This window comes from Bombus affinis, chromosome 8, assembly GCF_024516045.1.
Source record: "Bombus affinis isolate iyBomAffi1 chromosome 8, iyBomAffi1.2, whole genome shotgun sequence".
NCBI classification, from domain to species: Eukaryota; Metazoa; Arthropoda; class Insecta; order Hymenoptera; family Apidae; genus Bombus; species Bombus affinis.
In genome coordinates, this window is record NC_066351.1 from 14,719,319 (window position 1) to 14,741,143 (window position 21,825).

Below are 21,825 nucleotides of genomic sequence, written 5' to 3' on the forward strand. Positions count from 1 at the left end.
CGGAAGCTAATTTTGGCACTAGTTAAAGTATCTCGTGATCAACGAACGATGTTATTATCGAAGAAACATTCCATGTCAGCGTGAAATATCCGACGTAGAAAATTTCAAGAATTCGCGCAATATTCCCCCGGGATTTTCTCGACGGGAGAGTACCCTGTGGAAAGTATACGTCGAAAATAGGGGGAAAAGAGAACAGTGTTTCGTCATCGTGATGACGTGAATTGCGGCGAACGCTTGGCCAGAAGTGATTTATGCCGGGTTCCCCGTGTACGTCCAAGCTTTGGGTCCACAGTTGACGTGCGCCGATGAAAATAAATCGAGGTCGATGCAAGTGAATTAAGAAATATTCGTTGCACCGCGCTCTATATACTTCACGCAATTTCCACAGGTAGCAGGATTCGAACAGGAAAATTTTCGTTCAAAATCAAACGTAAAAGATGGTTTCGTTTCTGCAACTTGCTACTCGCCATAAGCGGATTTCACATTTTTCCATTCCTTTCTCGTGCATTGTAAAATCGATGCAGATGCAATCGGTGATTTAGGAGAAACACTGTTTTATGGAAATTTATTTATGGATACTGTGTATATATTGGTATTTACAGCGAAAGATGTATAGCCTCTCTCTGTTTTGGAATTTAAATTTATATCGTTTATGTAAAGGCTAAATTCTAAAAAGTAAAAGAAGTATGGCGTCACATTGAAGGACTTAGTGTTAAATTGTACATGTGTTTTGCCAAATCGTATCTATACTAATTTGCATAATACGTACCGTACTAAATCGCAACTGTAACTACCTGCTACTAAATTGCGACTGTAACTACCTGTTACTAAATTGTACATGTTGTACATTTACAATTTAATAAATTTAGTGGTATCTATTTAGTTAATTTAGATCCCCCAAAATAATGGAACATCCTTTCACTTTTTACAATTTATCGTTCGTATAAATACTATACGAATGATTGGTTGTACCATAAAAGTGTCGAGGAAATATTCTTACGGCGAATATCCACGATTCAAATAGAAACTAGCAACGAGACTAGCTTTAAGGGATGATCATCCAACTACTGTACAATTCCGGTAAAGCCGACTGTCGAAAAGAAACCGTATGAATCATCCAAACGTTCTAACCGTGCAATTTTAAACTACCCTCAAAATCCTACTAACCTCCCCATTCACAATCATCCCTTTCACAATGAATTCTCCATTCGCTGTGAAGGTATAGTTCGCCAAAAACCACCCCTAACGCACAATGAAATCTGTCGTAAGAAATGATTAAACAGACGGAATGTCATCCTTTGGCGATCAAACATTCAGGTCATAGCGGAGTTGAGAAGAATCGGTGAATATCCAAAAGCCTAAGAGAGGGTATTTTCGTACCACTCGTATGTTCCATCCTGTTGGCGAATTTTCTCCACTACAGGGGATGCGGACAATAATTCAATAGCCTTTCTTCTTGGGCCACGGATGTTAACTTCTATAATTCAAACAAGTACAGATTGAAAGTCGTTCCGGAATTGAATGCACGCTGTTTTCCGTTTCGCATCTCCGTTTTGCGACTCTACTGGTTTACTGTACATAGATGATAAATAAGCCATAAATGAATAGTTAACCAGCGAAGAGTTTGATTAAAAGATGACTTCACGTTCTAAATAATAGACTGAGGATTTCTACGAATTTATGGGGAAATTTGAAAATACGAAATATATACATATTTGAATATACAGAAACATATAAAATATCTAAGGCATAGTATTTTCTATGATATTTAATACGTAAAACAATTTCCTATCTTGGCTCCATTTTCTAAAAATTATATTCAAAAATATATGAACTTGCATAAAATAATTCGCAATCTATGAAGTAATCGGTGATTTCTAGGCTACCGCGAGTTCTAAAACGAGAGTCCCCTGAGTTTCACTCAAGTTCCCAGTTAGAAAAGCCAAAACTACTGGAATTCAGGAATTCTATGGATATTTTTTCCAAACACGAATCTCTCTTGAATCAACACAGTTGACGCGTGTAAAGGTTGCATCATAAAACGTAGACGATTCGATGGCAGAAAATGTACCGAGAGTGATGCACAGCTCCGGCGGAATTTATGTGGGCGATAACACTTTCGGAGAACCGATTGTTCGCCATTTCAGATGGAAAACGTTGGCTCGCAAATTGTTAGTTTGTAAAAGGTATTTGAATTTTTTACGATCACCATTGTATCATCTAATGAAATATCGTCCACACTGGAAACGTTTGAAAAATCCTATCGTTCCTTTTGATATTTCTTTTAAAAGATTGCACAATAAAATGATAAAAAGGTTGATTTAAACGAATTATGGAATAAAAAGTATCGACAGTCGTAAAAATAACAAGATATCTGGAATTGATTGGTACGGTGGAACAGCTGGTGCATGGCTTTTTTATCGCTCCTACGTGTTCGACGCGGTAAAGTTGCGTCCACAATTTACGGTACAACCTGTACACCGGAGAGGAAGAGCGGCAAACATAGATGGCAAATATTGTGGTACACGATGTGCAGCGGTGCAAGGAACTTGTTTCAAAAGCGTCGGGGTACATCCATCAAAACGCTTTTCGTCAGAGTGCTGGTCGAAAGTGCGAATCGGTGACGTTTAATTGGAACACCAGATATCTGAACGATGAAGTTTGATAGCTGTGGTTGGATTAATCGTCGGCCGAGTATACGCCAACGTTCACACACGTTGAAAATTCTCCATTTTACTATACCGCGTTGTTTTTTTGCATTACCGTAGAAATGTAGTATGTGTGAAACGATGGAAAAATTGGTATGTCTTTGTCCAGTCGTGAACGTAAACAACGAGTAATCTTATTCTTCTATTATCTGTATATGTATACAGAAAAATGCCAAAGCGATCGATTGCCTGATCAACGTCCAATCTCGTTCAGTTGATCCAGCTCAAACTGCTGTACTTAGAAAAAGTGAAATTTCCACGCTATACTTTCTTTATGACGTGGGATAATTTTCTACGATAATGTTCAATTCCGCAGAAAAGAGTTTAGAGAAGAAAGCTAACACTTTTCTGCTGTTTGCCAATCAAGTATCACATCGTAGAATACCGATCGATCTGGAAGAGGGTGGAGGATACGATACGCCGTCTTAACGGCGCACTTTCAATGCAGATTAAATTTTCCGAGTAATGGGTGACTATAAAGTGACCCCGGTGAACCGATGCGAAGAAGAAAGAAGCGTTTAGAAGAAATTCGATGGGTAGATGGGCTGGAAAAAACGCAAAATGTAAAGGGTTTTTAGCCAGTCGACGGCGCTCGTGCTTCTTATCGGACCAACCGCCCTGCAATTACGCAAATAGCGCGTTATCGATGGCGCGTCATGAACGATAAAATCGCTCCATTTTTCCTCCGCCTGTCCTTTTTCCTTTCGTTCTCTACAATTTTAGTCTTCGCGAAAATATAGAAGGAAGGACTAGGAAGATTTCCGCTCGTAATTTTATCCTTCGTTTAAGCTCATATATACAGGAAATTAATTGTTAAGACGCTTGATAATGAAGTTCGCGTGAAAGTCTAGAAGACGGGGTATTCCGTGCGACACTGTTGAAAACGCGGAAGAATACTTCGGCACGTTCCAATATCTTTCCAATATCGTAATATTCTTGCAACGCTCTAGAGGCCAGTGTGACGATTCGTAGAACTGCAGAAGGTTTCGCGATATTGTTGCAAATTTTTAATTACCCCGAGGGTCACGCGAAAGCTTCGTAACATTTTTCAGATTGCTCAGAAATTTGCGTGAATATGGATTTTTAATTTATCGCGTTCCAAGTTCCTTTTTATAAGGCTACAAAATGATATATACAGTTAAGAATGCAAAATTAAAGAAAGAATGTTTTTACAGCTTATTCTCTTTGCCAATATTATGCGTTTAATAGACCGTTCTTTATGCGTCCAACTAGTTTTGCAATCTGCGTATTTTACAGTTTCAAATATTCCATAAATGCAAAATATCCGCAGTACAGCGATTAAAAAATTACGAGTCACAAAATGACCCGGCTCGTCGATTATCTCAGTGACGATCCGCTCAAACATCGGTAATTAAATCAATTTCACGTGCGTTTGTATGGCCACGATTCAATTAGAGCGGCGAATCCTTACGCTCGAATCGAAGTGCAGGTTTGCCCGCGGCGGAGCGAGAGGCATATTACCTGTTCCCATACCAAGGACGTAATATTACGTCTGGGAGGCGAGATCGCTTTATTGCCTGGTGTTGCGGCTCCTGATAATATTTCGAACACATGGCGTACACGCGTAATTGCCAAAGGAAAACATGGTTACGCGGCCGCTTCGCGAATAATATCCACGTTCCATCAATCATCGAACGCGAAACACGTAACGAGCCGAGATATTCCGAGCCGCGACGAGACAAACGACTTCCTTCGTTAATTACGCTATTTACGATCGGCCGACGACGCTTGAAATTCTTTCACGTAGCACCTAACACGTTTAAACAATGTTGTTTTATCGTTATATCATGCTGCAGTGCGTATGACGATCGACTTAAATCAAACGAAAGAGGAAGCTGCTGTGATCGAGTCTATAAAAATTTGTTTTTATTACCCTTGTCCTGCGAGGGTAAATTTAATACCTTGCTTGTCTTGTACAATGATTTATTAAGCAATAACGCTTGCGAATCGACAAGAGGTAGATCGTACAGAGAAACAGAGTTTTAAAAAGTCTTGCTTAGACTTTAAGCGATATGGAGCTTTATGGTCAGACAACATCTCGAAAGAATTTATTAAAATTAGATATAATTTCGCTTATAAAATATTCCTTCTTCTAAGTTATTAATAAACGTGTTATCGCAGGAGAAAATTTAATAAACAAATTTCGCCAATAATATTATTTTATTTACGCCAGCTGACTTCATCGATGGCGATTGTGATTCGAATTACCAACGTCCTATTGTTTGTTTAATTTAGACGATGTGCTGTATATTAATTATAGTCATATCAAAGCATAATTCTCTTTCAGGCTTCTAATTTCTAGACCGTTCATCTAAATTTCATTCATATACGTCCAATTTTCGTGACATTTTCAGCAAACTCCATACATATTCCGTATTAACGTTCTGAGGCTACTCAAGCTGGATAATTGAATTCAAACCAGAGGTCTGTAAACAAAATTCGCGTCGCAATACTCTCCGTAAATCCTTGTCAAATTTTCCAGCCGGATTCCAGCCTTCCCGAACTTCAATTTCCACTACCAACTGCTTAGTATTGCTAGCACTCTGCGACGTGGCTTCCGCCGATGCTACCCGTTCGTCTTTTCGTTGTGTCGTTCACAGGAATTTTCTTCCTTTTTACTCTAATTTCAGCAATTTCGAACATCAATCTATGCGCAGACGAGCAATACGACGGTTAAAGACTAACCGTTAAAGTTTCCTTGAACTTCGATGATTTCTGAACTAATGCGTTTTATTATCTACTCGCGATTTTCTACCCCTAAGGACCGAGTTTACTTCTCACCATTATTTCATTTATCTGCCCTCCGATTCTTCGAAGATCTTTAGTTTTAATCTTCATCGTTCCTGTAAAATACGTTCCAATCGACAATGCAGATTTTCTCGTCTCCACCATCGACTAATATCCCGTGTAAGTTTGATAGCGTATTCCTATCCTCGACGATATTCTTTTATACGCACGATAAATGTTTCAATTGCACGGTTATTAAATAGTTTCGATTAATTTCGTTGTAGCTTGACAAAACGGATGAGCAACGCGACATCGCAGTAAAAATCGTCGAAAATCGCTACGAAATTGAAGAAAATTCTATTTCTAACGGTGCACGCGAATATGCAATCCCGTTATCGAGAATGTAAAAGCGGCTAAAAGCTTCGCGCCATTGCTATAATATCGCAACGATGTCGTGCCGTTTATCCGCGTCAATTCTCTAAAATTTAATCGATCCCATTGCGCACGATGAAAATTTTAGATGATACGAAGACGAGCCATTCCGTCGGAAACGACGGAGGGTCGAGCATAATTCAAAGGGGCTTCGTCTTTCGAAGCGGCCTGTTTCACGTGACGTATTTAATCGGCAGTGTCAGGCTTAATCAATGTCTGACACTTAGGCGGTCGGTGACGTGCACGCTGGCGAGGATTTCTAACGGGGAATTGCCGATTACCCGTCGGTATACCGAGATTCCCCGACTGTTCCGCCAGTTGAGAGAGCTCCTTCCCTTGGAGGCGTTACTCCGCAGGGACAAAGCCGGCGAATTTACGTGATCTATGGACGAGACGATCTAAACGGCATTCACACAGAGCCGTGCAACCTTCTTAGCGGTTTGTCACGTCGCGTCGTTGAATGATTTTGCGCGGAAGGTTTGTGAATCGTTAAAAAATCGTCGTTTCATTATTTTATGACTATCGATATCGCGAGATACCTTTTTCTTATTACAATGATAAGCGCAATGATTATAATGATACGAAGTTACTTTGCCGGTCATAAATGTTAGAATGCATAATTGCTATATTTAAGGAGAAGATCTAATTTTTACTTTGTTTGATATTGTATGTATATTATTACATAATGGGCGTATGATGAGAACGAAGGTTTGTAGCAAGATAATTGGCGAATAAGAGTAGCGTTTCAATGCCTGTGATCGATAATGTATTAATTTTTCCACATCGATCAAGCACACCGTCAATCTTGTAGTCCAAAACACGTAATAAAATTGAACCCGATATTCTATTTCACTCGATTCTTCATAGTTGTAACGTGTAAATCATATTATCTTTTGTTATAAATGGATTCGATAAAAAGATACGTGCTACGTAACACAAATGTATCATCGATTGTAAAAATATCGAGTATGAATCGGTTGGAATCAAATTCCAAATGTTGTTCGGAGTGCAAAGGATCGAGTGTGCCTCTTGTCGGTTTTAAACATTTTTTTTACAATTTCGTATATGTAGTTGTAGTAGCAAAATGGTTCTTCGAAATCACCGGTGAAATTGAAAACTTTGCGCCACTTTCGAATGGTTGGCCCTTTGATCAGATTAGTAGATCGAAAGTTTCGAATGGAAATGGAGTGTGTTCAGCAAGCGATGGAACTAATACTGGATATACTTCTCTATCGAATTGTTCATCGTTCCATTTGGATTTCGTTTTCCAATTGTTTTCCCAGTGATTCATACCTTTTTTCATTTAATCACCGACGCGGCTTCGCAAAAATGACTGAATTCGCCGCTTTTTTTTTCAGAAACCCGCTGAGAGGATCGTTTCTCCCTCCACGAGATCGCAAACAAACCTTATTGAGAAAAAATATTTTTCTGTTAATTGCCCTAGCTATTGCTGACTCGAAGGTAGATTCTCATATCAACGTCATCGTCTACGATGATTCTATAGTATACACACATAAAAAAGAGTAAACAAATTCTGTAATTTTACTTTGTTATTTATACATTTTATTGTCTCGTTCTACATAGGAAAAAGAAAATCAATAAACAAGCTTTTTTCTTTATCATCGATCAGATTCTGTTCACCAAAGAGACTGAAACAATTTTTGTATCTAATAATTTCTTCACTTACGAGTTCCCTATCTGTTTATCCGTTGTCTCATTTCTCTTCAAAATAAATTATATAATATTTACATCCATAGAAACTAAAACAAACGATTTAAGAGTTGCAACGTGGCATAAATGGCTGACTACGATGTAAAAGAGATATTCTTTTTTAAATCTCTCAAGCTACTTATTTCGAATAACATGTGAACCGTAAGATAAACCAAAGATAATCACTGCTCGTCTCAAACGTATCGTCGTGAACGATCAAACATAGACGTTTACCTGTTCGAAGAGATGCAGTTCTGCCAGCAGCATGTAGGAAATGTAGATATACCGTGCGTCGTCCGGTTTCTGCTTGCCACGTGCTCCCCGAGGGAGGTTCCCCTGAAGGGTGGCACGCCCCCCGGGCCAGGTGCCCCCTTTGCGCACACTATCACGATAATCCACCGTAATTACGTAGCCGGAAGTTCCACCCTCATCACCCCAACTGTCCAACCCTCTCCTCCAACGTTCCACGTCCTTTACCTGTTCACCCTCTTCGATTTCGACGTTTCGACACTCGATAAATACACGCACGGATTTCCGCCGCTGTCCTCGCACATCCTCCTGCGTCCTCTTTCGTTCCACCACACTGTGCCACGCATTTTTCTCTCTCGTAATTCTCACCCTCTCACCCACGCACTCCGTTTGGCTACTAACGCGCTTGTTTTCACCGTGATCACCGCAGAAACTGTATGCAAATGCCACGGCATTTGCTCGAATTATCGATCACTGATTAAACGTTGCACACGGATCTTGTCTGAGCGGGTGTCGCGTGATACGTGCGTGCATTTCATACGGCTGACCAATAGCCGTGCAACAGAAAAATCCGGGAACACATGTCGCGATTAATCGACAAACAACATTTTAAACAGCCGCGCTAATGAGCACTCGGAACACTTTGCCTTCAGTTTTTGTCAATAATCGGCGTTTCTATTGGTTCTCGTCGATGGTAGAAGATTGGATGCCGAGTTGAACGTTTGTCGAACATTGCACAAGTTGCGAAGAAAAATTCGTGATTGAATTTGAAGATGAAGAAATTGTATGTAGGTCTCGGTGCACTCGATTGTGACTGGATGCAAACGTGAAAGAAGAAAGAAAAAACATAGTACTCTGATGGGACTGATTTCAGTTTCGTAATTTACGAGTTTAACGAAGTGGAAGTTTGGATCGTATTAATTAATTTATTCAGGAACGACGATTTTCTGAGAAGTTTTAGTCGCACGCTGAAATGCTGGACATTTCGAGTGTATAGTTATTATTCTTTATTTTGCTTCCAGTCACTTTTAAAGGTCTTGTTTAAGTCTTTTTTTTTTACTAGTTTTCACTTAAGCGGTAAATGCAATTTTCAGTTCAGTTTGGTACGAACAATCAAAGTTCCATCCGTTTTTATCCAAAGGGAAACTCTTAGCTCATACAAGTGCTATCAAATACATCACAACGTCAAGTGCACATCGACTCCATTGTTAGAGAAAATCCAATTCCTTGGAGAAAAATTGGCTTCTTTATCCCCAGATGGATCAAACAAACGATTGCCAATTACACGAACGTTATTCAGTTTCTTATAGGAAACTATCTATTTTATAAACAGTAACATGTCTTTTCCGTTCCAATTATTATTGGTTCTTAGATTTCAGACTAGAAATCTAAAGAATAAAGAAAATTCCAACTATGAAAAAGTCAGCAAGACAATGCGCTCCAATTCTAACAGCGTAATTTCCCACTTACGGTCTAACGACCTCCTCATAAAAATTCCTATTATTTTCTAGATTTCGCTGTGTTACCGAATTAAAAGGCAAAAAGAATTTTAACTACAGGAGCTGAACAGGAAAATCAACCGCAAGTCGAGCAATGTAATTTTCGATTTATAACATCAATTACCAACTATCTAACAGTCACTTTGACCCGTGTGAAGCACAGGTACATATAGAGAGGTATAAAAGCCATCGATTTCAGCCGGAGAAACGATTAGTTCTTGCAGGATTCGAATAGGACGCATCGTGTCAGGCACACGTCCTGGCCATTGTTACGTGGAATCCAATTCCTCGAAGAAAAATTATCCCTTTATCCCAGAAGGGGTTGAACAAACGGCGCTCGAAAGAGGGTTGAGCACTCTCTATCTTGTTACGAAATCAATGACGCGTGTCCACCTCCTTTTTCGAAGCGAGAGCTGGATAAAATGTGGCCTCGAGAATGGAATAGGGTCGCATTCTGTCGGATTAGAAAGCGAGCCATCTTCCTGGACCCGATTGGAACGAGGCTGTGAGACTCTGCTGGCGATCAAAATAAAATATACGAGACGCGGAATCGGGCTACGGGGATGAATAATGCATCGAACGAACAGCTTGTGGTAAGTAACGAGGCGGATTTGTAAAACATCAGGCCTCAACCCTGTCACGACATCCCCGATGAACCGCAAATAATTTAGCTACGTTTCACGCGGTAGTCGACAGAAACGAATTCCACTGATTTCCTTCTTTCCTTATCGAGCAGAGGATCCCTTGGTATTGAAAATGTATGACGGAGGATTTTCTTACTAATTTATTTTTGTAATTAATGGACAAGAGCTTTTTGGTATACATATGATAAAAGTAATTGCAAGTTGATGAGAAATAGAGAAAAAGCAAGAAGAAGCAAAAGATATAACAAACACTAAAGTCAAGCCTATAATATTTTTACGATGATTAATAGTCATCGATTACGATGAGATATCGTCGAAAGTATAGCTTTATATAATAGTCGAAGTTCGTGGCTTGAATTAGGCAACATACGAAGTTTCCTTCGTGAGATTTGAAAAATAATTTGATTGGTTGAAGATTTTTCCGAAGTGTCGATACAAAGGATTGACCATTTTTGAAATTTCTTTTTCATTTCGAATCGTTTCTTTTCTTTAAACCGTTTTGATACTTATAAGTAGATTTAATCCGAGATAAATGAGCAGGATAACGAGTCTGAATAAAAAACGATATTTGAAAGATAAATCCTGATTTTTCTCTTCGTTCGAATGATTCCATCTTATTGTCCGTTCTAACACTTTCGTAAACCTGAATCTTTGTCTTTTCAAATCTTCTTATCTTCGTCGAGAAGATAAAACCAAGTGGAATTAAAAAAGAAGAAACGAATATTCGCGTGAAATATAAATCTATTCATAGAAAATTTTTCGAGACCCCTTTCGTCGTTTATGAAACTCCATTATCCCTCGGAGAATTGCACCGTTGGCATTGGGAAACGCAAGACAATAACTCGATCCGAGATTAGCGCGTCGTTTCGCTTCGAAATCGAATATTATTTCTTGAAACGAAGTTGCCGACGGCTCGTGGGAATTTTCAGAAGCATAAGGTGTGTTCCCCTTTAGATTGATAACAATTTCCAGCGAATGAAATGCAAAGTGAATGTCGTACTTGCAAACGAGTTCGAAGGGAGTCCCGTCGTCACTTTTTCGCCTCACGCGGACTCAACGAGGGAAAAAGTCTCTTTCTGGAGGACGAAAAGAACGAAAAGTTGCCGGCGAATAACTCGAGTTCTAGGGTCTTCAACGATGCAGATTTCTTCGTTGTTCCGACTAACTGTGACAATCACGGCAAACTCTCTGTATATTCTTCGGATAAAGTCGGATGGCAGCTTTTATGATGGATTAAAAAAATCTGTCACGAAGCAAAGAAAAGTTCGCGAAACTACCACTTCCCCGATAATTCGCAAGTTCCTCGATTCTATTTATTATCTTTTTTCTCATAACTTCAATATCTTTTAGGAACAATAAGAAAGGAAGAAAAATCGAATGAAAGAAGAACGCAAGACATTATAAACGTATCATTCTTTTCTAATTTTTATACGTCTTTGAATTCGACCAAGCATTCCATAAGTGCCAGCTTATTTCAATTTCATTAACAAAGATATTATATTTAAAATTGCAAAGTGTAAAATTCTCATAACTGGGCTTAATTTTCAATCTCCTAATTATCAGTCAACTCGGTTAACAAGTTAATATCCATAGGAAAGTGAGTGTGTATTTAATCCAGACCTGTACAATGCGCCAAACGTTAAAGTATAATTTTAAAATCATGTTCCCTAAACTTCTAAAATATTCCTCGAACATTGAAACGTAGCTGCAGGATATTTGTCTCCTAATCTCAAAATAAAAATTAATTCGACATCAAAAAGATCGCCAATACGTCAGACTTTGGTTTTTCATCCACTGGGTTAGTTTGCTCGCGTCTACCAGACACGCGTCGTTCATTTTTTTCTCATAGTCGGTGGATAGGGGTTGGCAAAGCTACGGGTCGTCGACGGAACCCATTAACGGCGTCCACGGTTCGGCACTCTTTTTTCCCCTGCTTTCGTCTCGATTCGTTTCGGACCCGAAGAGAGGGCGAAGCCTGTCACACGAGCTTCGTCAAAAACTAAAACGAGAATCATTCCCCTTCTCCTTCTTCCCTCTCGCGGGGTAAGCAGGGACAGCAGCGGGGAAAATTTCATTTTAATATCATCTAAATGTCATGGCACCGCTGGAAACCGTTCGGAAGAAGCGCCGCTGTCGTTTGTCTTCTGTCGAAAACACATGGCATAACTTTCGCGACGAGTGACTGCCAGAGAAACGAACGACGAAAAGAGCATCTCTCTTTTCGTCGAATGTTTTGACAAATAACGAAACAATTCCACGAATTTCGGTTATTACGTGCACCGAGTTTGCGAACGTCATTTAGTTACTTGGAACGTATATCGATTGACTTCTAATATTACAGAAGACTACAGAAAAGAAATAACGTTCGAAAGATTGTCGTTTTATCTTTAATTTACCCTGCAATTTATTATCATCTATAGCATTGCCGTTTGATAATCGAACTTACTGAGGTAAGTCGTCTTTTTTTCTTCCGAGAATCGAACATTAATCATATAATTGGACAATGAAGTTAAGAAATCGACGTAAAGAGGTCGGAGGTGATCGATCGAAAGATCATTGACACCGAAACTAAAATTGTATTTCGTCAGAGAATTCTTTATGCTTCTATACCAAGACAAACTTAATTTCAGTTTATTCTGTACACATATATCAATCGTATTTCCGAAACGAATCGTAAAGATCCAAATATTTAATGTATAAAGATCTAAAGATGAAACTACACCAAGAAATTACAACTTATATTACAGCTATAATCTTTTAGTGCTACCATATTCTTGATAACTATCAATTTTCCTTCAAGTTAAATTCGATGTCAGTGAGTTAAAGCGGAACTTCATTCTAAATATTAGGAATAGACATTACGCAGGCGAAGAAGGTTTCTCATAGAACGTATTAGCTTCGCTCTTGTTTCGCGAGCAGTCAACGAGAATCTTGTTCAACGTACGAGAAGATCGAGGCGGATGTTAATACCGGTGGTTCAGGCTCTGATAGAGAAATTGGTGTACCAACCACCAACGTAATGTTACTGAAAGAGGCCGATGGGAACAAGGGATGGGTTAAGCGGCTTGCGGACGATTAGAGAGCGCCGCAGCAGCCATCGTCGCGCTCCAGCTTCATCCCCATTGGCGATCAAAACCCAACTACCTCGTGGTTCGGTTAAATACAAAGTACCGAAAACTGGCCTCTCTTTCTTCCTTTGTACCTTCTTTTCTGTCTTTTTCCACCGTTTCGTCCAAAATTTCCAACAGGATTTACCGCGAAATTTGTACTTATAATCTTCTTTGCGCCTCGCCTTTGAAGGATGTAGATTTTTTTCCATCGTAGGTTCCGTAGAAAAGTTTGCTTTGCTGGCTGATCTGAATTGAATAAAAAGTCTGAATTCGAAAGGGTCTGGAGTTTGAAGATTTTAGATTTTAAAACTACCGCGTACTAAGAATTCTGCATTTCGAGGATTCTAACAAGGCTTCTGAATCGTAAAGATTCAAAAGATGTAGGATTTGAAAAGTCGCAAATTCCAAAGATTCTGGATATGAAGACTCCAAGGGCCGGGCTTAAAAATCTGTTAATTTTCCAAGCTGGATTTCTTGAAATTTTGCATTCGTTACTGAAAAGGAAATATCCAATTTTCTAGGATCCTATACTTGTTCCTTGGAGCCAAAGAAACTTCATACGCTTTCGTTCCCGCGCAAAGGAGGTCGATTTCCAAGGGGTCAAAGGCAAATAGACGAAAAGGCGTTAGCGCGAAACATGTCTATATCGGATATGAAACTTCCTTCGGGAGATGGAACGCAGGACATCGTGTACCAGCTACCGCATACTCGGCATATCTCCGGAATCGTAGCCGAGGTTCTCGGGAAAAGTTTCACGAAGGAACGTCGACAAAGATCGCGGAAATGTCGGGCCAAAGTCCGGTCAAGTGACCGGGGAAACTATCAGCATCCTCTAAAATCAAATTTCCTGTCCTCAAAAAAAAAAAAAAAAAAAAAGAAAAAAAGAGGGAGAGAAAAAGATTATAAAATACGTTCCTTCAAACACCGTCAAACTCAATGTTTTTTTTTTATCTTTTTTTGAAACATCAAAATGACTTCTTTATAAAAATACACCGACCAAACGCATGGAAAAAGATAAATCTTCGATAGAAATCCTAATATTCATTTGTCTCTACGCGTCTGCAAATAAAATTCGGTTTTCCATTCGCCGCCAGGGAAAGAATAAGCCCTCGTGAGTGATCCTGATGGTCAATAAACGTGGAGCGAGATATTTTCCGAGCGCCAGGGATCGTATATCGGCGACCAGTGAGAGATTTGACCAGCTATACCACGAAAGTGTTTTTTTTCCTTCGACGAACCATTAGATCGAGTTTCACGATCGTGATCGACGGTCAACACTTTCTTCGCCAGAGAACCGAACGGCTGTCACCGACGGGTTCGCCGGTTTTATGAGCCATCAGAACGATGCTCTTTACGATTCGTCAATTTCCCGACCGCTTCGCGTCCATCTCATCCGCCCACTCGTAAAAATCACGCTACTTCGCAAAAGGATCTTTGCCCGATAACCACTACGTAGCGGCTTTCAAAAATATCTGCTTCCTTTCCAGCTTTGGTAGGTCGTACTCGATAGATATTCCGAGAATTTATATTTACGAACGTGATTTTCTTCTTATTGTCAATTTGATTAGTTTCTGCCTGGTCTCCTTACAATTGCCAATATTGATTTCGACGTTCAGACTTACGGTTAATTTTACGGTTTATTATTATATTATTTACATAATTCCAGATATATTTCTAGATACACGCGTTCTTAATTCTTTACCGTGAAATTCCATACCGTGGACTACTCAAACGTCGAACATTTTTAGCAATAACAGATATCCTCATAAAATAGACATAGCCTTGCAAAATTTTCATAGCTTCAGCCTTATAAATTCTAAACTTTTACAATGAAAATTTTCTTATTATAACGCCAACCGCTGTCACTGATATTCTCTACTTACTGTCATAACAAGTTCACCTGTAATCATATAAACATTTTCGAAAAAAAAAAAAAAAAAGAAAGAAAAGTGTCCAGTCTCCACTCATCGTTCAAAGCCATTAGCGAAATTAGAAGAACCGTATAAATTGAAGGGTCTTCGTTCGTCGTTACACAGGGGATGCGAAAGAGGAATTAGAAACGTTTAAGAAAAAACAACTGGTTACAGATTAGAAGTCACGTGGAAACGGAGCTTTCCCGTAAAAAAATTGGAAGGATGGTAAAAGGCTAATGAACGAGAAGGACCGATCCGAGTGGGAAGGATCCGGCAGCAACGACGGATCAATACCAGGGTTTTCCAGGTATTCGAAATTCGGACATCGGTCGGTGACGATACGATTTTGTACTTTTGGATTACGATCGTTCTGGTTGCCTGCTGCTATGTACATGCTCGAGTTTACCAGCTGGTGACGAGGCATATCACTGTTCGAGCTTTTAACCCGTCGTAAACGTTTATTCGAAGATTTGTTGCGCGTACACACCCGTGTTACGTTGTTCGAGCGGCTTTCAGTCTTTTTTTTTTTTGAGGAATTTAGGTCAACGCGTATGCGAGTACAAGTAGAATTTTTTAGCTAAAAAATTTTGTTGGTCGCGTGGTATGGCATTGCGACGTTCAATAAGTAAATTTGTAGAAATGGAATTGCATTGGATGTAACTTGTTACTTTGTTCGTTATTACTTTTTTATCGAACTCGCACAGTTTCTCCTGTCCTTTGGTGTTATTATATTTTATATCTTGTTGTACTTATTGCATTTTATGGACGAGTGTTAATCTTTTCGCGCGTGGAATGAATAATTCAGCCCGCTGGTATAAAGAATAATTAAACCTGGATTTTCCTTTTTATATCTCGTGTTTTAGTTCTTCGACAGTTAAAAAGACAAGGATTCGTCGTTGTTTTTAGAAAAACTCACGTTTGGAATATTCTCGCTGGTGATACGGCTTTGTATCTGTGTCGTGTTCTCAGTGTGGAATACAAGTGAAATGACAAGAATTAATATATTAATTGTCACTGATGATTTGCGTATTATGTTTCGTTGTAGTTAGTGTAAAAAAAGAAAGGCCAATTATCAATGATTCCGAAGAGGAGAAATTTTCTAATTGTTGAGGTTATTAGATGTATAAAGAGAGAACACGCGTGGATAAAGTGTAATAATAAATAGAAAATATATATTTAATAGAGAAGTGTAATAATAAGTAGGAATAGAATTTGAGCTGGTCCAGATCCGCACGCTAGCAGTGTTACCTTATAATTGAAAACCCCGAAGCCAACGTCGCCTATCTATCGTTTATGGCCTGCCTTCGTGCCAGTCTTTTGTCTATATGCTGTCGATGGCTTCAGCGCTTGAGAAAACTAAATTCGAAATGCGAAATTCTAATCCACGTCTTAACTGCAGAATCTCGCAACATTTTACCTCAAGATCTCGTTGAAAATACATATTGCGAGGGCGTTAAAGAAGCACAGAAACGCGATACTGTTCTTTCAATTTACTCGGAATTCGAATCCATCATCGGCAGAACAACGATCAATCGAAGTTGTTGCAACAGATGTATTCTGCTGTTTCTCGCAACGGTAACGGTAAACTGTAACACGCTTATACTTTACAATTCCATCTTTCTTTAACAGTGCTTTGAAATTACCGTGTGTTCCATAGAAATCAGCAATTTAAAATACAGTCAGCATAGAATTCTGTTCATTCTCGCGGTACATATCGTCACGAATATTTGCACTACTGATTTCTAATTAACAGTACAATCAGTGATTCGGCATAGTAACGATTCAACAACCTGTTAATTTCTAATTTGTAATGTATTTAAACATATATTAGTTACGTCGTAAGAATTACAACACAGGCTATAAGTCTATCGTTAATACAATAACTCTAGCGTTTTACTATGCCAATCGTAGTGCTGTAACATCTTAATTCTACCGTTCAAACTCTACATTCATCGACTGTGTTTCATAAAATTGTTGACGTTGCCAAAATTACTGCACACTTGGTCGAAACAAATATCAAAATCGCGTTGATTACGGGCCACAGTAAAGTTCAACAAACGATCGATGCACGAGGGAATTCGAATGGCAATTGTCGACGCGAGCTATGCCCTCGTCGAGGCAGAGGGAGAGTGTGCTACGAGGGACAGAATTTCAGGGATTGGAATTTTGAAATTTGACAGCGATTAACGGGTCGGTGATCCGGCCGTGTTCTTGTTCCGTGCACAATCGTCACGGTATAGCGACGTTAACGACGTCACGCCGGTACACGGCGAAGCAGTCGACGAATTAACGCCCCATTGATGTTCCGGAGGAACGGCCTAACTCGAATCAACGATCTCACGCTGTTTGTTCAACGAATTCAGCGCTCGATGCAACGCACGTGCGCCCGTACTCGTGTGCCTGCCGGGTGCTCCTCGTTCAAGGCAGACTATTATTAACGCGATCACTTGGAAAAAAACGTCAACGATTATTCGCGCGAAACGAATTCGCTTTATTAACGCTCCGAGAAATTAAAAATTAGAGAGTTAGAGAAGTCGATTCGACGAAACGTTACTTTGTTAATTAGTTCGTCCGTTTCGTCATGTCGTTCGAGTATCGTCGTTTAACGTATATTCTTATTTGTAGTAAAATATTCGACCGAACCCTTGAACGTTACGTATTGGTATTGTTAGGGTTTTGTATACGGCGGTTTGTAATAATCATATGAGAGTAGAAGTACGAAATTGTGCGCGTTATTAAACCAACACTGATCCGCAGATTTCAATTCCAGATTACTGCGTGTAATTTCCTTACGCGTCACGTGCCACGACAAAAGTTAGCCGAAGAGAATATAAAAGAAACGAGGTGTGGTTAAAAATTTTATGTCCTTTCATCTCCGAGAACTCGAAAGACAAGGTAGATTTTGTCGTAACGTGCGTATACGATGTAAAAGTACATTGAAAAGTATTCGGATGCTGCTGTGTTTTACGAACAGGGCGTAATTTAATTACGAAATGATGGATAGATGCATAATTAAAACCAGTTCATGCATCAACGAATGACGTATTCAATTAGAATGTCCCATCGGTAAACTATTTGAAGTAATTTCCATTTATTATTTATCGGTCCCGTAAGAAATGATCAAATGCTATTTCCGATCGTTAATTTTCATCAGTTATACATTTTGATAAAATTCGCAGGATTTTGCTCTAAATTGATCAAAATGTCCGGCTACTTATCAACGATGGCGTAGTTGAAAACGAATCGGCCATGAAGCGAGTTCTCGATCCGTTTTTCGGTCGGACAGTTTGCAAATAAATGAAAATCCGCGGCGGTAATAGGCCTCGATCGCATTACCGTGTACTCGAACAGAATAAATAGTGACTAAAACGGCCGGCACCGAGGCAGCACGGAATTCAATTGAACCCGAGCGCCACGTAAAAGCCGACGTGCCTGTCAGCATCTGCGAGTGTTTGTGCGTTTTCCGCGCGGACCAGTTCGCGTACCGCTCGCCTACGTGACTCTTGTAAATGCCCATTAAATATGCCTCTTCCGTTCTACCGTCTCTTCCTCTCTATTCATTCTTCCCTCCCTGCTACCGTTTCTCAAAGCCAACCTTCTGCGTACCTTTCTCGTCCACCAAACGTACACCTTTTCTACGATCATCTATTGATCGTGCTGACAAACGAACAAGTTGTTCTTTCGTTGGCCTAATTCTATGTTCGTCGATTTGAAATTTGGAAATATTTTATCAAGTTGAAATGGCAGATTTTGATTCTTAATGAGATCCATAATTATCGAGCCAAACCTTTTGTACATGTACTTTGGTATACGGATGATCGTTCGACGCAATCGAACATAGTTTCTGTCATGAAATATTATTTTCATCGCGAAAGGGTTAAACATTTGGATGAATTATTTATCACAGTTTAAAATCGATAACCTTTGTACCACTCACACTGCTTATATTTCAGTAGATATTTAGAAAGCTTGATATTTCAAATTCTGACAATTTCATTTGAATTTCTCAATTTGATCGAGAAATCGTGAAATTTTCGAATTAGATTCGAAAATTTAAACGATTTTAACGCTCTTGAACCTGGTTTGCTTCTCACCGGCGCGATATCGCAAGGATGTTCTTAAGAAACGGAAAAAGAAGCCGACCGAGCAGTTGGCGTGGATTTTTTGGTCAGAGCAGATTTAACGCCACTTACTCGCGCTACAATTTATCACTTTGCCGGAACGTTTTCATTTTCCAGCGGAGAGCACGGGACGAACTTCGTACGAATTTCATTTCACTCGCCACGCTGTACGTAAGTGGAACTTTCTGCCATAGCGATAGAGCCACCGTGTTAGTTGACCGTCCCCTTGGCATCGACCTCGAGTTTTTAGATTTTCCACCAGCATCGTCGCTTATTTATTCTCAGTATCTTCTTTTTTCTCCGCCAGAGAGAAATGCACGAGATACTCGTCGTAGAATCACAGCTTTCCCTCTTTCTCTTAAGTAAATTTCGTGCTCGTGTCGAGTGGAAAATGTACCCAACTTAGCGTTCGAATCTCAATTTTTCCAAAACTTTCCTAGGATTTGTTCGACATTTACTTTCTCTTCTTTCTCTCGCTCTTTTTTTATTTGTGTTGCGAAAAGTTACATACGATATGTTCCTGCAAAATGTAGAAGCCAAGTACAGAAAGCCGACATATTCTAACTCACTAGACTTTAAGTCGAATATTCTAAAAAAGGCGCAACGCTACGTATCTTAACCGTCCCAATTTCACCAAATAACTTCCGCAACTGCAAGGCACTCGAACCACGCTTTTCATCGACGCAGTGCATCCATCCCGGCAACATTTTCACGTCTTCACCAAAACATCTACTAAGTTAATGTCTCGTAGTCCGTGAAATCTACAACTCCATTAAATTCCTTGGTTTCTGAGAAACTCCTAACTCATTCCAAACCGATTTCTAATTAAGAACCAACTCTCGGCAGCTGATACTTCAACGCCCCATTTCGATGATCCTGTTTTTGGATAATCTAATCTTCCTCTTACGTTTAATCCAATGTTACATCTTAACCGATTTCTTTAATATTCCATCTCTGCTAATTTATATGTCGATTTTCGAATATTCGCTGACAATTACAATACTAATTATTCCCTCGTATTTCTAACGAATTAAATCCACGCAGATCTCATATTTCTCGTATAATTCTCGTCGTCCTCTTAATTCTCTGCAACGCATAATCGACCTATTCGAGCATAATCGATTCCATTCAAGATTCCTGATCTACGCAATCTACGGTGGCGTGCGCGGTCTCCAACTTTGTCCGCATCTGTCACGGTGGGTGCGAAATCAGCAGAGTATTAGATGGAAGAGGGTGCATCAGCACGGTGGCCACCATAACCGACAAATGTGTCGGCTCCTCGTCACGTATTCAGCCACCTTGTCCCTGTTTCCAGCCGCTTCGAGTAAGTAAACTCGGATGTACCATGTTTGGACCGAGAAAGATAGCGGTGTGTGAAGCATGACTGGTGCCCATGAATATTTATCGGCGTCGCTCAGTGGCACGGCACACTTCTCGTCAGCGGCGAGGCGACGTCACGAGACGAACAGGGTGCTCGAAAGGTATCGTTTCATCCCCCGCGAACAGGGTGAACGACCGATCCGCGAACGTCGATAAATATCAGCCGGGAATCTCGCGGCCCGACGCTGGATTTATGGGGAATTATAATTAGCGGCGATAGCTTTGGACACGGTTAATTGAATCGTTACGAGGTTTCGCGGTACCGATTGATCAATCGAACCGGTTAGTGTCAGTCGTATTTGCCTTCCAGCGTGAAAATGCGAATCATACGACTGTCTAAGCGCGGGGAGTTTTAGAAGAAATAGACATCGAGGTCAGTCTCGGCTCGCTGTTTCAAATCGTAAGAGCATGTTGGTCATATTTATAAAGAGTCATAATTCTCTTCTAGTAATTTCTTTCTTCGAAACTTTCTTCGTTAACGTTTGTTATATCGTGTTAGTATTTCTCGTCTCCGTTATTTCTCATTTTGCTACTTTCGGTATAAACAATTTTTATAAAACTTTCGTAAGTATCACATTGAATACGACTATATTGCATAGACAATAGACAACCAAGGAACGAAAATTATTCGATCGTTTACGAACAGCAATATCAATCATATCGTCGCTCAAGTCTAAAAGATTTTGCTGCAGTAGTATAAGTCAATCACCGATCAGCCACCGATACGACACTGTAGCCAAACGTCAAGCTGGTTTTCGTTCGACGGAAGAAAAACGTACGCGATATAAACGTTATTTGTACATGTTTAAACAACAATATCGATCCGTTTGTTCAGTAGGATTTTTATAATTCCTGGCGCACGCCAGCGTAAACTAGCAGGTTTTTATAAAACGGAGCAAGCGAAACGGTCTACCAAGTTTTAATTTGCATTCATACCCTTCATTACGCTCGTAATTAGCTGTAACGGTGTTCCGTGTTCCGATTCTCGGTGAGTAAAATAGAATAACCGCGGGAGAAGCCACGCGAGTCGGAGTTCCACGACAAGATTGAATCTGTGATCCTCGCCGTCAGAGAAACGCGACCGAGTTTACGTAATCCTCTCTGCAAGCTTTTTACTCGCTTAGCCGGTCATCAACGCCGGCCACATTTCATCCCACTAATAATGTTAACACTCGGAAACTGGACGCTCGTTAACCTTAAACAATAACCGCGATATATCCTACGAATAATCTGGATTAGTTTCATCGAACGACGTGGACGTTCCCTACTTCGTATCCAAATGGATTATTCGAGGTAATGCAAAAGTTAACT

General features: G+C 39.9%; 1 protein-coding gene across 10 annotated transcripts in view; it reads right to left on the minus strand.

Moving 5' to 3' along the window:
- LOC126919089 (dystrophin, isoforms A/C/F/G/H) overlaps positions 1-21,825 on the minus strand; it is a 434,304-nt gene that overhangs the window by 95,703 nt on the left and 316,776 nt on the right. The window lies entirely within an intron of this gene.